The sequence below is a fragment of the Crocuta crocuta genome, unplaced genomic scaffold (genome assembly GCF_008692635.1).
Source record: "Crocuta crocuta isolate KB4526 unplaced genomic scaffold, BGI_CrCroc_1.0 scaffold282, whole genome shotgun sequence".
Lineage (NCBI taxonomy): Eukaryota > Metazoa > Chordata > Mammalia > Carnivora > Hyaenidae > Crocuta > Crocuta crocuta.
In genome coordinates, this window is record NW_027529174.1 from 6,755,384 (window position 1) to 6,771,523 (window position 16,140).

A 16,140-nucleotide genomic window follows, 5' to 3' on the forward strand; every position below is an offset into this window, starting at 1 on the left:
GGAGGTTAAGTCATAGCTGAGAAGACTCATACCAGGGCCTAATCTTTTCCCAGTATTGACAAGGATTCTGATTTCTTTTGTCTTTCCCACACAATTATAATTCATCACAGGTATTAAGCACTGAGCTTGAGTATTTCTTGTTGGAACTAAAGGCATGAGCAAAGCAGGAAAAACATCTGAGTTTCAAAAGCAACAGCGTAATTCATATGCCCTTCTTACTTACAGATCCTTGGGTAAACAAGGGTGGATGTGTTATTAACAGTCTGACTTACTGGTTTAGGAATTGTTTAAACAAAGGTCACACCACCTCACTATCTAGGAAATAATTCCAGATCCAGCTGCTTTAGTAACCACTTCCAAAATCTCAACTTTTGAGTTGTTCGTGAATTGTTCAGGCATTTTCTCTCTCTTGAAGGCATAGTTTTGACTTGTTCACTGCCTTCCTCCCACCCCCCAGTCTTTTTAGTTTAAACTTCCCACATCAAAGGTACTCAGGAGGGGCAAAGAGGAGAGAAAGCCCTCCGGGAAGGGCGCAGCAACTTTGGGACGGTATTCTCGCCACGCCCTTCACTCCGTCTTCCTGTCCTTACCAGGTAATTTCAGAAATCAGCATTCCCCTTGACACCTTGAAAACTGTCACTGAGGTTGAGGCACACCCTTCGGGTCCTGTGGCACGCCCTCAGGTATCCCGGTCCCTACTTCTGTCTCAGCTCACACGGGCCTTCTGTACTGAGGCACCCGAAAGCCTGCCAGCGTTTGTAAACACCTGGCAAAGGGCAAGCGGCCTCCTCGCCCAGCGATTTTTCAGCATTTGGGTGGGGGCCGAAACCCCAGCAGTAACTAATCTACAAATGACTGCGCCCGGTTCCCGGTCTCCTCTTCGGTTGGGCTCTCGCCCTAAGCAGCCCAGAGGAGGCTGCACGGCGAGCCAGCTGCAGAAGTTTTCATCTCGAAGACAGACGAGAGATGCGGACGGTCCAGGCGGGCCCAGCGCCCTCCCCCGAGGCCCACGGCGGCTGACCTTCCACAGTGCCTGACCCTCACGGAACCAGCGCAGGGCGCAACCCCAGACCCCCGTCCGGTCCCCCGGCACGCCCTCTGCCCACCGGGGCACTCCGACCGCAGACTCTGGAAGAGTCTTTCTCAGACGAGACTTGGGAATCTTCCCACAGCACCCTGAATTGCCCCGTCGCGACACTCAGCACGCTGTTAATTTACATGGGTCTGCCTCCTGGAACAGAGGGAGAGCCAAGGGTATGCCTGTCTTTTTCGACTCAGGCTTTCCCAGAGCCTGGCTTATCATAGGCACCAATAAGTATTTATTGACTGCCTGAAAGACTGAATGAGTAAACTCACGAATGAATGCGTTACGAGTGGGTGTATTCGTGTCTGTTCCTCACGAGTACCCGGGACCGCCCATCCGGTCTCATCACCACCCAGATGCCAGCTCCCTCGGCTCGAGGGACACTCACCTTCCTGGCAGGGCTCTCCAGGCGGCAGCCTCACCTGTCCCCCCATGGCCCCCACACGGGGCTTCCCGGAGCAGGCGCTCGCTCCTGCTCCACCTGGGCTTCTCCTCCTCCCGGTAGACCTGCGGGGCGGAGCTAGTGCGCTCTGACTCCGCCCCCGGGCAGCCTCAGCCAATGCGATTGGAGCCTTCTCTCGAGCCACGCCCCCGAGGTCTGCGGATGTGAACTAGCTCCAAGCTTGCAGATCCTGGTCCTGGCTGGAGCCGCGCAGCTGAGAAGCGCGGACACGCCTCGCAGGGTAAAATCGACTCTCGGAGCGTGGAGGCCGCCCAGCCAAGTCTTCCGGAGTTTAGTGGAGTAAAGGCTGTGCCGAGGGCCCCTTCTGGCTTCTTAGTTGGTCGAAATGTCTCTCTGAGGGCCCTGCTTCGCATGTTAGAGGCTTTGTACGGAAGTTGCTGGCCCCTGGGATTCTGCTCTAATCGCCACGCTAAAGTTGAATCTAGTAGATTTTGCCCTTGTGATGCTATCAAATTCTCCCCGCGGTCCCTCGGCTTCAAACTCCCGGTCCCCCCAACACCCTGTTTTCTAAGTCATGTAGTTATTTGCAATAAACGCTGAAGGAGAAGCAACGTTCAAACTGAAAAGACTTATTCCCACAAAAATAGCTAACATTTATGATATTCTTGTTTTACCATGCATATGTATGCATTAGCTCATTATATCTCACAACCTAGTCTATTAATGGCTAGTTTTTACAGATAAGGGATCAGAGGCAAAGAGCGAGGTTAACTAACTCAACCAACTACTTAGTGGAAGGCTTGGTAGCAGGTCATTATGCAACACCAATTGGATATAATTCCTGCTAAAGTCCTCACCACAGGAATGGGGTGCCTCTGTGCTCTGGGACTTCGGCAATAAAGAAAAGTCCTTTGTCTGATCGCCTTGCCTTTGCCCTAAGAAGTATAAGCAACACTATTATTTTTATTGCCCAAGAGTTTTATATAGCAGTGGTCACAATCTTGCTTTTCTTGTTCTTAGGCTGACGAATGAAGAGTTAAGAGCAATCAATTCATCAATACAAGGCCCACACTTCCATTTGTGGATGGCTTAGTGGAGAAGGAATAGCATAGAGGGGAGTAGGGGAAAGTTGGAAGGGAAGGACATTTATGCCAAATTTGGAGAATAAGCCTCAAAGCTTAGATTTCTATTTAAACGTTTTGTTTGGGGGCACCTGGGTGGCTCAGTCGGTTAAGTGGTTGACTTCAGCTTGGTCAGACTTCATCTCAGGTCATGATCTCCAGGTCAGTGAGTTCGAGCCCCCAGTGGGACTTTGTGCTGCCAGCTCAGAGCCTGGAGCCTGCTTGGGATTCTGTGTGTGTCTCTCTCTCTCTGCCCCTCCCCCACTCACACTCTGTCTCTCAAAAATGAATAAATGTTAAAAAAATTTTTTTCAAAATTTAAGCATTTTGTTTGAACACCAGACTTGAAAATTTTGCCTCTATTAAAGATTGATGATAGTAAATGTGATCTAGAGTATTACTTATTTATTATTTATTTAACTAGTACCAAGAAAGCATTTAGGTGAACAAACCCTATTCTAAGCATTTATAAATATTTGCTTTTTAAATAATCATGATGGATAGGTACTCTTAGGAATCCCTACATTATGGATGAGGAAAGGGAGGCACATAGAAATTAAGTAACTTGCTCATGGACATTAACTGGTAAATGGTGGAGCTGAGATGCTAACTAATGACATCTGGCTTCAGAATCTATGCTCTTAACCCATTTGCTAATTGGTTAGTGTAAAAAAATGCTTAAAAATGTACCATTGAGATTTCTTTTTTCTTTGAGAGAGAGAGAGAGAAAGAGAGAGAGAGAGAATCCTAAGGAGGCTCCATGCTCAGCATGAAGCCAGATATGGATATCATGACCAGAGCTGAAATCAAGAGCCTGTTGCTCAACTGACTGAGCCACCCAGGTGCACCCAAGATGGTTTCTCATAAAAATTGAATCCAGTTTGTTATTTTTAAAAAATGTTTATTCATTTATTTTGAGAGACAGCATGAGCAGGGGAGGGGCAGAGAGAGAGAGGGAAAAAGAGAATCCCAAGCAGGGTCTGTGCTGTCAGCCTACTGGGGCTCAATCTCACGAACTGTGAGATCATGACCTGGGCCAAAATCAAGAGTTGGACGCTTAACCGACTGAACCACTCAGGGCCCCCTCCAGTTTCTTATTCAGTTCTATTTTAGGTAGGATGCACTTTACTGTAATTTTTCCTTTTCAGTTCTGAAAATAAGAAGAAAAACACTCAAAAAAAATATTTAAGCTTATTTAAGATCCCTGTTTTCTCAGCTTCCTTGTTGCTAGGAGAACTTTATATTTTCTTTCACTGACTATTTCCAGATGGTTTTAGATTTATGCAATTACAACACCATAGACTCTCCTGAGTGACATTAACTTTGAGGGTTTTTATTCTCAACAAAAAACGCTGTGTTTATATAACCAAAAGAAGAGCATCAAAAAAATCTCCAGTTGGCCCACTCTAGGACTCTGGGAAAATTCCTTTTCTTACTCATAACTCAAGATACGATAATGAGATCCTCTACAATGTCAGCTCCTGGTCTTTGTTTTAAATTGAAAAAAAAAACCCCACTATTTTTAAATGTTTATTTATTTTTGAGATAGAGAGACAGTGCGAGCAGGGGAGGGGCAGACAGGGAGACACAGAATCTGAAGCAGGCTCCAGGTCCCCAGCTGTCAGCACGCAGCCCGACGCAGGGCTTGAACCCACAAACCACAAGATCATGACTTGAGTAGAAGTTGGAAGCTCAACTGACTGAGCCACCCAGGTGCCCCTGTGTTATTGGTCTTTGTGCTAGGTTGCTTAGACTCAGTAGTGATGGTCAAAATAACAGTAACCAGTAGAGCCTTAAGGCTTCGAGGGACAAGGCCCCAGGTTCTGTGAGCAGCAGGGGTCTGAGAGGTACGTATTGTGTGCTTCAACCTCTCATCTCAGCTGCTAGAGATCTGAGGTTCTATAGCAGGGGATGGGGTGACTAGCCCAGAAGAATTGTATCCTGGGAGGGGACTTGTAACTACCTGCAGGAATGTTTCATCTTGCCTAGCACTGTGCCAAGTCTACAGTTGAGAATTCGTGGCCCTTATCTTTTTCTCAATTAGTCTATCTAGGAGGTTTTCAAGTTTATTCATCATTCTAAGAACCAACTTCTCCCTTTATTGATTTTCTTTACTGATTTTAAAAATGTCATTGGCTTCTGCTTTCATTACTATTAATTATGTATTCATGTTGTATTTATTATTTTTACTTCTTTCCTTCGACACTGAGTTCAATCTGGTGTTCTTCTAGTTTCTAAGGTGGAGACATGGATTGTTGATTTTAAACCTTTATTCCTTCTATTTTAAGCATTAAAAACTAGTTTGCCTCCAAATACTGTTTTAGCTGCATGCAACAAATTTTGGTATGTTGTGTTTTTATCATTTAGTTCAAAGTATTATTTATTTATTTAATGTTTATTTTATTTTTGGGGGGGGCAGAGAGAGAGAGGGAGACAGAATCCTAAGCAGGCTCTGAGCAGTCAACTGAAAGCCCGAAGTATGGCCCAAACCAACAAACCACAAGATCCTGACCTAAGCCATAATCAAGAGTCAGACGCTCAACCAACTGCCCCAAGAAATATTTTCAATATAAAGACAAGTTAGAGGGCAGGTGGCTGAGTTGGTTAAGTGCTGAAGTATTGATTTCAGCTGAGGTCATGACACCGGGGTCATGAGATTGAGCCTTGCAAGGGGCTCTGTGCTGACAGCATAGAGCCTGCTTGAGATTGTCTCTCTCCCTTTGCCCATTCACCACTTGCATGCTCTCTCTCTTTCTCAAAATAAATAAATAAACTTAAAAAACAACAATTCCTATAAATGGCAGAAAGATGTACTTTATTTTATTCTGCCAAAGACTTGAGAAGACCCCTGTGCAGATTTCTGGAGCTCTTTCTCTGCACAACTTCCTTCTCACTGGTACTGTGTTCTGCATATGCTAGCCACTTCGGTCTCCAAGATCATAATTCAGACTCCTCAACTAGACAAGACCGCTGGGCTCTGCCTGATTTCCTTTTTCTCATGTCACAGTTCAGAAATTGCTTCTGGGCAGGGTTCAACTCATTTCCCCCCCTTCTCTCAAGTATCACACTCTTTTACTGCCTGTTGTCCAGTATTTTGAAGACAGTTTTTATATCTTTTCTCCATTTTGGAGTCAAGCTACTTTCTCATGAGCAAAAGCTAAGATCTATAGTATAGGTGATTTGTAGGAGCCAAATGCAATGTTTGGACATGATATTTAAGTTTATGGTTTCTTTCTGTATCTAAGTATCATATTATGAGTTGTGTTGACAAATCATGCGAAGAATGCCCACATAGAAATTAACAAAATGATCTAGACTCTACCATGACTTAAGAAGTATTACCTAACTTGAGTGCATCACTTACCTCGACTCTTAGCTTGCTGGGGATGGTAACTGGGACCTTGTATCTACTCTTGCTGCCTGCACCTGCTAACCCGTAGCCACTATGCATGAGTGTATTTCCAGCCACATTGGCCAGGCTGGTGTCCAGGTCACTGATGCCTGCTGGGAGCCCTATTGCCTGGAACACGGCATCCAACTCAATGGCCAGATGCTAGGTGACAAGACCATTGTAGAGAGGAGGAGATGACTCCTTCAACACCTTCTTCAGCGAGACAGGTGTTGGAAAGCACGTGCCCAGGGCAGTGTTTATAGACCTGGAGCCCACCGTCATTGATGAAGTTTGCATTAACACCTCCCACCAGCTTTTCCACCCAGAGTAGTTTATCACAGGGAAGGATGATGCTGCCAATAACTATGGCGAAGGGCACTACACCACTGACAAGGAGAACATTGGCCTTGTCTTGGACCAAACTGGGAAACTGGCTGACCAGTACACAGATCTTCAAGCCGTCTTGGTTTTCCACAGCTCAAGGTGGGGGAAACTGGCTCTGGGTTCATCTCCCTGATGATGGGACATCTGTTTGTCAATTAAGAAGTTCAAGCTGGAATTCTCCATTTACCCAGCTCCTGAGGTTTCCACAGCTGTCGTTGAGCCCTATAACTCCACCCTCACTACTCACACCACCCTGGAACATGCTGATGTGACTTCATGGTAGACAATGAGGCTATGTATGACATCTGCCATAGAAACCTCAATATTGAACACCCAACCCACACTAACTTAATTGCCTTATTAGCCAGATTGTGACTCCCATCACTGCTTCCCTCAGATTTGATGGAGCCCTGAATGTCGATCTGACAGTATTCCAGACCAACCTGGTGCCCTATCCTCCCATCCCCTTCCCCTGGCCACATATGCTTCTGTGATCTCTGCTGAGAAAGCCCACCATGAACGGTTTTCTGTAGCAGAGATCACCAATGCATGCTTCGAGCTGGCCAACCAGAAGGTGAAATGTTTCCCTTGGCATGGTAAATGCATGGCTTGCTACCTGTTGTACCATGGCAACGTGGTTCCCAAAGACGTCAGTGCTGCCATTGCCACCATCAAGACCAAGCATTCCATCCATACTGTGGACGGGTGAAGCACTGGCTTCCAAGTTGGCATTAGTGACCAGCCTCTCACTGGTACCTGGTGGAGACATGAACAAAGTACAGAGAGTTGTGTGCACACTGAGCAACACCACAGCCATTGCTGAGGTCTGATCTTGTCCGGACAGCAAATTTGACCTGATGTATGCCAAGCGTGCCTTTGTTCACTGGCATATGGGTGAGAGTATGGAGGAAGGAGAGTTTTCTGAGGCCCGTGAGGACATAGCTGCTCCTGAGAAGGATTATGAGGAAGCGGGTGTGGATTCCCATTGAAGGAGAGAGTGAAGAAGAAAGAGAGGAAGATCAGTTACCTTTCCTTTCAGCCCTGCAGCATGTCCAACTCAGAGCTTTAGCTTCCACATTAACTGACAGGAATTAAAGCTTTCTGGTTAGATTGTCTTCACTTTTCACTTTTCCTTGTCTTACTTTTCCTTGTGTACCTGTAAGATTTGTCTATCAGGTCTCAAAGTAAGAAAGAAAGAAAAAAAAGAAATATTATTTCACTTGGCCCTACTGTCAATAGAACACAAATAAAGTAAAATCTGGATTGTTATAAGACACTTAGTAATTTTTCTGAAAAGGCAGAAAAATACATTATATGTAATATGTAATAACTTATCATTTACGTGAATCTTTATTTTATTACTAATATTAATAACATCCCTGGCCCATCAATAGACCCACCCAGACATGTGCAATAATTGAATCTAGTTGTCTTTGAAATTTTGCCAAGTTTCAATAACATTATAATAATCATCTTATAGATTTGATTTTTTATTACAAAGGTATATATATATATATTTAATGTTTTCTTTATTTTTGAGAGAGAGAGAGACAGAATATGAGCCAGGGAGGGGCAGAGAGAGAGGGAGACACAGAATCTCAAGAAGGCTCCAGGCTTTGAGCTGTCAGCACAGAGCCCAATGTGGGGCTTGAACTCGTGAACCATGAGGTCATGACCTGAGCTGAAGTCGGATGCTCAACTGACTGAGCCACCCAGGTGCCCCACAAAGGTATGTTTTTCAAGGTGAAGACAAAACGTTTTATTTAATAACTTCATTAACTTGATATTTAGGCTCTGTTTATTCTTTTTCCTCAGTCCTGCTGATGTTAGGGGTGGGACTGTGGGAGAGGCAACCAAATTTAAAAAGTTAGGTATCAGGGGTACGTGGTTGGCTCAGCTGGTTAAGCATCTGACTTGGGCTCAGGTCAGCTCAGGTCAGCTCAGGTCATGGTCTCACTGTGAGTTTGAACCCCACCCAGAGCCTGCTTCGGATCCTCTGTTTCCCTCTCTCTCTCTGCCCCTTCCCCCGCTCACACTCTCCCACTCTCTCTCAAAAATATAATAAGAAAAAAGATCTTTAAAAAGAAAGTTAGGTATCATATAGATGGTTTGGCTTATCTGAGAAAGCTGAATCCAAAGCCAGTTTGGGGAAGATCAATAGGCAACCTTGTTTCCACTGTAGAGTCTCCAAAAATCCTAGTATATGTAGCAAAATATAGAATTTGAAATGTTTTCATATTTACCTAAAATACTTAAAATCCTCTAGTGTAACCATGCGTTTTTCCATGATAGATTCATTTTTCTCTGAATCCTTTTGAGCCTTCTATATCTAATTATGTTGTTTACCTAGAAATTTGATACCCTAACAGTATTAGTAGTGAGCATCAGGAACTATTGCTCAGTAAAATAATAATAATCTTAATAGTTATATGACTGAGGACCTGATTTATGCCAGACATTGTGGAAAGTTTTAATGTGATTATTTCAAATTACCATAACCTGATAAAAAGAATCCCTCCCATTACACTGATAAAAAACAAACAAACAAACCAGAGGCTTAAGGAAGGTAAATAACTTGCCCAAGACCAAAGATACAAGTCTACATTAGTCTGACTTCAAAGTGTATTATTTCTAATATTCTAAACAATATTCTAGTAATATCAGGTGTTAAAATTATATTTCTCAGCTTCTCTTAATATGTAAGGGGATTAATGAAAAATTCTATAAGTTTTAGAGGCCAGTTAAATTCAGACATAACAATAAATAAAATATTTATTTTAAGTCGCATAATAATTTATAAGGAGATTTTGTAATTTCAGTTACTATAGAAGGACGGTAGATAGTACACATGGTAATGAAAGACACAGTGCCTGCCTGTCTTGGAAGACAAACATAAAACAATGAATTACAAGACATTTAATGTATAGGGTTATACATGTTGAAGAGACAATCACTGATCACTCAGGCTAAAAGTCCTCATGCATTGGAAGACAGACTATCAAATATTTAATAATTTAGAGTCAAGAGCCAGAATCCCTCAAAACACATGATTTTTGAACAGAAAATACCGGAGTCAATGTCATGCAAATGAGCAGCTGTAGTTAGAGGCAGTTTAAATAGGATTATAAAGATTAGAGGGAGCTGACAAAGCAAGACTGGGAACCAAACTAAAAGTAGCCTACTAAAACAGATAATCCAATGTGGCTATGTTCTTTCCACCAGTCAAGGTTACTGCAAGTCCCAGGGAAAGAAATCCATTGATAGACTAGGTCAGGCTAATCACATTTGGCGGGGAAAACCAAACCGAATAAAATAAAACACACTCTTGCCCTTTTTAGCTTGAGTAAATTGGAAAAATATCCTAGTGTGTGCTTTAGATATGAAAACAACATTCCTACTTACCTTCAATTTCAGGAGAGATAATTTTTCCCTGGCAGTCTTCCAGTCTAGCTCCTTATCTCCCCAAATCTTAGGGCTCCCTGTAAGTGATTCCTCAGCTTCTGATCACCTTATATTATAAGCATCTGTTCTTTTGCCTGTCTCCCTCCTGTGTACTGTCTCCAGGAAAAAGGCTTTATGCACCCAGACCTTAGACCAGTGCCAAGCACAGTGTGGTACTTAGAAATTATATGTTCAGTGAACGAATAAACACTTGAACAAATTCCATGCCTTTACGAAGGATTATTATTTCACATTGTTAAGTGAAATATAAAATATATTTCACATATAAAATACAGATTTTCATTAAAAAAAAAAAAAGAATGGTTGCCTGGGGGGCTCAGTCAATTAAGCGTTAGACTTTTGGTTTCAGCTCAGGTCATGATCTCACAGTTTGTGAGTTCAAGCCCCGCATCAGGCTCTGTGCTGACAATGTTGAGCCTGCTTGGGATTCTCTGTCTCCTTCTCTCTCTGCCCCTCCCCTGCTTGCCCTCTCTCTCTCTTTCAAAATAAATAAATAAACTTAAAAAAAAACCCAAATGAATTACTTCATCTGGTCACACTTACTAGCATTATATAATAATTATATTATTTAGAAACAAGGTATAAGTAATAGCTCTACAGCTTTACATAAGGTAGTTATTGAATGGCTGCATGTATCTCGCTATCAGAAGTCCCATTACAACACAGGGGGGACAGGTGAGGCTTCAGCAGTATGCTGCAAAGCTCCCATTTAGGTGCCATCCAAGGGCTTCGAGGAAAGGGAAGGAGAGAGCGCGCACATTTATTGCATATACCAAAAGTGTGTGATAACTCTATAACCTCGCTCCGTTTATCTTCACAGAAACCTAATGCGGTTGGCATTACATTTTCATTTTACAGATAAGGGAATTGAAGCTCAGAAAGATAAAATCATTTTCTCTACACAGCTACTATGCAAGATCCCAAGAATCAGTCATACCCAGTTCACCCTTAATTACAGTTTCAGAGTGGGAAAAGTACAAGGAAGTGTAAGAGCTGGTAAAAAGAAAGGTGCATTGGAGATGAAACAAATGAGTCATTCCAAAGAGGTGAAGAATTTCCTGTGTGTTGGGGGCTTGGGGGAGGGAGGGAGAGGGACAGAGAGGGGGATCTGACGAAGGACAGAAGCAGGAAAACGATTACCCTTTGCCCACAAGGCTGACCTAAAGCCTACATAGTTTGGATGAGGATCAAATATGTGCTGTTTGCTACATTCTTTAAGGGTCTCACCACCGCCTCACCGGTAGTTAATATTGAACTGAATGATAAGCACCAGAGGAATCTTGCAAAAGTAGTTTTAGGAGTAGAAATGCAAAGAAATTCGAAGCCACTTTCATAATCTGATACTCCCTGCATGCTCCCTTCCTTTGGTCACTAAGTACATAACCACCAACCTCACACAGCAAAAAGTGCAGCTCCTTCTGCCCACTGGGTCCTGTCCCTGTGTCACTTAGACAAACTTGCTAAATTGCGCCATAAATGTCTCAAGAATTCTTTCTTGGTCGTTGCCTTCAACGACCTCACATTAAAATTCATTGGGGCAAGAGCTATTTTATAATAACAAGTTCTATGAAGTTTCATGAGGTTAACCAGGAGTTATGTTGGCACGAGGAAGAAAGGTTAGTTAGAATTATTGCTCCAACTATCTAATTCATTAAATCATTTAAGAAAGTTTCAAGTAAGAAACAATCCATAAGAAGATGAATATTCTGTGGCGATAGATGGGAACAAATTCCCAATCTGGTCATCTTGTTTTATTTTTAGGTATGTTTGTTTTAGTTACGTCTTTCACACATGAGATAGGACTAGGAAAAGATTCCTCTAATTAAACCTAGTATAATTCCTAACGAGAAAATGTATTTTTAACTTTTAGAAGAAGCCGGGCAGGGGCATCTGGGTAGCTCAGTCGGTTGAGTGTCCGACTTTCAATTTTGGCTCAAGTTGTGATCTCAGGGTCTTGAGATCAAGCCCCTTGTCACGTTCAGTGCCAAGTGTGGAGCCTGCTTCAGATTCCCTTTCTCTCTCTCTCATTAAAATTTTTTAATGAAAAAATAAAGAAACCAGGCAAATTTATTTCATTATAAAATGAAGCTTAATTCTGCTATTTGTCTTTTAAAAATTAGAATACTAGCTACTGTCAAGTGTTTACTATGCTTTGGGGACTGTAAAACAAATTCTTCATATTACTATAGCACATTTTATTCCTTATACAGATCTGCCAGATATGATCATGTCCGTCCCTTGAACACTGAAACTGAGGCCCAGAAAGTTCATTTGCAGTGCTGATTCCCAGAACTAGTGAACCATGGAGCTGAGGTTCAAACTCAGGCCTGTGGCTCTAATCCTCTGCATTTAAATTCTAGCACAGTGTCATAGAAACCACTTCCCCCCAAAAGGGGGGATCAATCATTAGCATAAGACAGGCAGAGGCAAGGCGAACACTAGCGTTAAGCCCAGAAGGGTCTTCTGTATTAGACAACGGGTAGCAATTTCCTGAAAACCCTTACTCCCAAGAAGTAAGACCTAGCTGAGAATATGAAAAAGTCCACAAAGGGTCTGAGTACTTTCCTGAACGATAGATCCAAACTGGGTGATTAAGACATCTAAAATATTTCAAGGAGAAAATTTCTTAGATATGAAGAGCATACTAATAATACCAAAACTAATAGTTAAAAACTATAATTTTTGAGCACTTATGTGCAGGTAAAAAGCTAAGGGGTTTACAGGTGCATGCAAATAATAGTGTTTTCCTGTATACAAGGCTTTTTGCAGTTGCTGGTAGAGACACATTGCTGAAATGGGTGACCTGATTTGATTTTTCATGGCCTTACCTTCCAGATGCTAGGGCAGTGTGGTGTTCTAGAGTCAGATAGGACTTGGTGCAGGCTTGACAGATGAAAAAAAGAACCCCCGACTGACTTTGAATTTCCGATGAACATAAAATACTTTTTTAGTATAAGTTTGTCTCACGCAATATGTGGGATATCCTTATAATGTCTTTTTATTTGCTGAATCTGGGAACTCTACCTGGGTATAAACCCGAGCTAACTCTGACATAATACTAGCTTTTGTCCCCTGGGAAATTACTTCACATCCCAGCCTTTCCTTCCTCCTCTGTGAAATGACGTTGATACAGTACCTACCCCACGGGATTGTTAGGTTTTGAAACCGTTATTTACCGCGGAGAAAAGCTAAATTCCTTTCTGTCTTGAGAATTTCCCTTTGGGGGTCTCTTCATTACTTACTATCCTTTATATGCTTTTTGAAATGTGCATGCTTTTGGAAATGTTTCCAGTTAATTTTGTAGTAGGATCCTCACACAGAGTCGTGACACCGAGGCTTTCTTTCCGGGAAGCAACTTTATTCCTGCCGGCACCGCTCAGCTGGGTTTGTGCCTGAAGAACTGAGCCCCGAGCGCCATGTGGGGTAGAGTTTTATGTATTTTTTACTTTTTTATCTCCCATATATGGTGACCCACAAACATGCAGTCTGAATAAGTGGGCTCACGTTAAGAAGTCATGAGGGATGTTGTCACATACACGTATAGCCAGGTTGCTTTAGGGTTTCTTGTGTTTTTACCACCTCACACCTGTCAGTATGGCTAATGTTAACAACTCAGAAAACAACAGATGCTGGCGAAGATGTAGAGAAAGAGGGACTCTTTTGCACTACTGGTGGGAATGCAAACTGGTGCTGCCTCTCTGGAAAACAGTATGGACGTTCCTCAAAAAATTAAAAATAGAACTACCCTAGCAATTGCATTACTGGGTGTTTATCCAAATGATACAGGTGTGCTGTTTCAAAGGGGCACATGCACCCCAATGTTTATAGCAATGGTATTGACAATAGCCAAAGTATATAAACAGCCCAAATGTCCATTGACAGATAAATGGATAAGGAAGATGTGTTATATATAGACAATGGAATATTACTCGGCAATCAAAAAGAATGAAATCTTGCCATTTGCAACTACGTGGATGGAACTAGAGGGTATTTTGCTAAGCAGAATTAGTCAGTCAGAGAAAAACAAATATCATATGACTTCACTCATAAGAGGACTTTAAGATATAAAACAGATGAACATAAGGGAAGGGAAGCAAAAACAATATGAAAACAAGGAGGGGGACAAAACATAAGAGATACGTTATAGAGAACAAACTGAGGGTTCCTGGAGGGGTTGTGGGTGGAGAGACAGGCCAAATGGGTAAGGGGCACTGAGGAGGACACTTGTTGGGATGAGTACAGGGTGTTATATGTAGGGGATGAATCACTGTCCAATGAAAGGAAAATCAATCAATAAATGATGGAATAATGGAATACGATAAAATATTATGCAGTCTTCAAAAGGAAGATGCATATAAAAGATGTACATACAAAATATGTAGGTACATATTTAGTAATATAAAACTGATAGTAAAATAATATTAAAGAAAATAATAGGGGCACCTGGGTGGCTCAGTCGGTTAAGCATCTGACTTCGGCTCAGGTCATGATCTCACCATTCGTGGGTTCGAGCCCCACATCAGGCTCTGTGCTGACAGCTCAGAGCCTGGAGCCTGCTTCAGATTCTGTGTCTCCCTCTCTCTCTGACCCTCCCCTGCTCATGCTCTCTCTCTCTCTCTCTCAGAAATAAATAAAACATTTAAAAAAAAAACAAAATAAAAGAAAACAAGAATGATTATACATAAAAATGATCTATATGGGAGTATAAACCAAAATGTTAATATTGACTGTAATAAGAATATGAGTAGAGTAAAAATATGTTTCAGTTTTATTTTCTTCCTTTCTATGATATCCAAATCCTATGAAACATGTTTTATTTTATGATTAGGAATTAAACATTATTTTAAAAATTCTGAAACCCAAAAGTCAACTTTCCAAAAGAAAGGAGTACTCAGTACTCGACTCATTTTCTCTACCAGGCATCTTGGGGTATCTCTCCTTTTGAGAGCCTTGCAGTCCATCAGATGCTGAAGCCATTTAACTGAAACAGTAAACATTACTGGTTGCTCAATGGCTAATTAGTCAGCAAGACAAATAGTGCAAGTACTGGAAAAATAACGATGTATTTTTGGAGCCGATAGTTTGAAATGAAAGCAGTTTTGTTAAATGGAGACAGTATTTATTTTGTGCCATTCTAATTTTCAATCATAAGTCAAAATTTCGTAACTATATAAATTGTCAAATGTCACACTTAAGATACTTAAGGAAATTTATTTTTGGATCATTAGAGTAACATTTAGATGCTAACTGGCATGTCTTAATGTGTTTTGCACAGCTCAAGTATGAATTACTCTTTAAAACAAGCTCAGACTCATTCTATTTTATCTCTTGACCAGATATGTTTCACACATGCAATTATTTCGCAAAATACACAATAAACAGATCAATGCATAAATAAATGCACCCTATTTATGGTTTAATAGTTTTCAATATGATGGCACTATATTTAGAAATATAATCATACTTTGCAAAAACATAAACAATTCTTTCAAGAATTCACCCTGGATGAATTGATAGTGTAATTTTAATAAAATCCATGAGGCAGTACTACCTTCGGCTAACTTTACTTTCACGTTTGTGAAGAGGTGTAGTTCTGAGAAACCCGCTTTTATCCCTCACTCTTGTGCATATTAATAAGCTCCAGCCCCAGCTAAGGATCATGGTGATTTGGTTGCTGTTATTTTCATCCTTATATAAATCCGCAAATCCAATACCGACTCATGAGAATCCTCCTTTGACAATGCCACAGAACTGTTTCTTTCCTTGGGAATGATTAAGAAAACTAGCTCTTTTCACATGTTTAAAGGAAGGAAAAAGATCTGCATATTTATTATTTAAAAATATTAGGACCTGGATTTTGACCATGTCAAGATTTGCACTACATCCCTGTTTGCTTTGGATATACCACTGACTTCCATTTCTAGAAGACACAGGTTCATTGTTTAAGCGACCAAAGGTAAGAACCCGGTAGTAATTACTGTTGTAATTTCACATATGCTTACACTTCTGTTTTGATTTATTAAAGTAGCAGCATTTGCTTTATTTTCTGTTACATGCTTTCTATTTACAGCGATGATTGCTCGTATTTTTATTGACTTCTCTGTAGTTTTGTCAGATAAAAGAATATTCTACTGAAATACATTTTTAGTTACAAATAATAATAAATAAATACCTGGTAATATGCTTCTGTTAATCTGAATATCACAGCACAGTAAATGCTACCTGCTTTTTGTAAATTTCAAGTTCATTTCAGGAAGTCAGAAACAATAACTTTGGCAGATGTGTCTTCAAAGGA

At 41.4% G+C, this 16,140-nt stretch overlaps 1 pseudogene; it reads left to right on the top strand.

The window, feature by feature from the left end:
• Positions 1-6,053: 6,053 nt before the first annotated feature.
• On the top strand, positions 6,054-7,372 carry LOC144226334 (tubulin alpha-1B chain pseudogene; annotated as a pseudogene).
• The last annotated feature ends 8,768 nt before the right edge of the window (positions 7,373-16,140 follow it).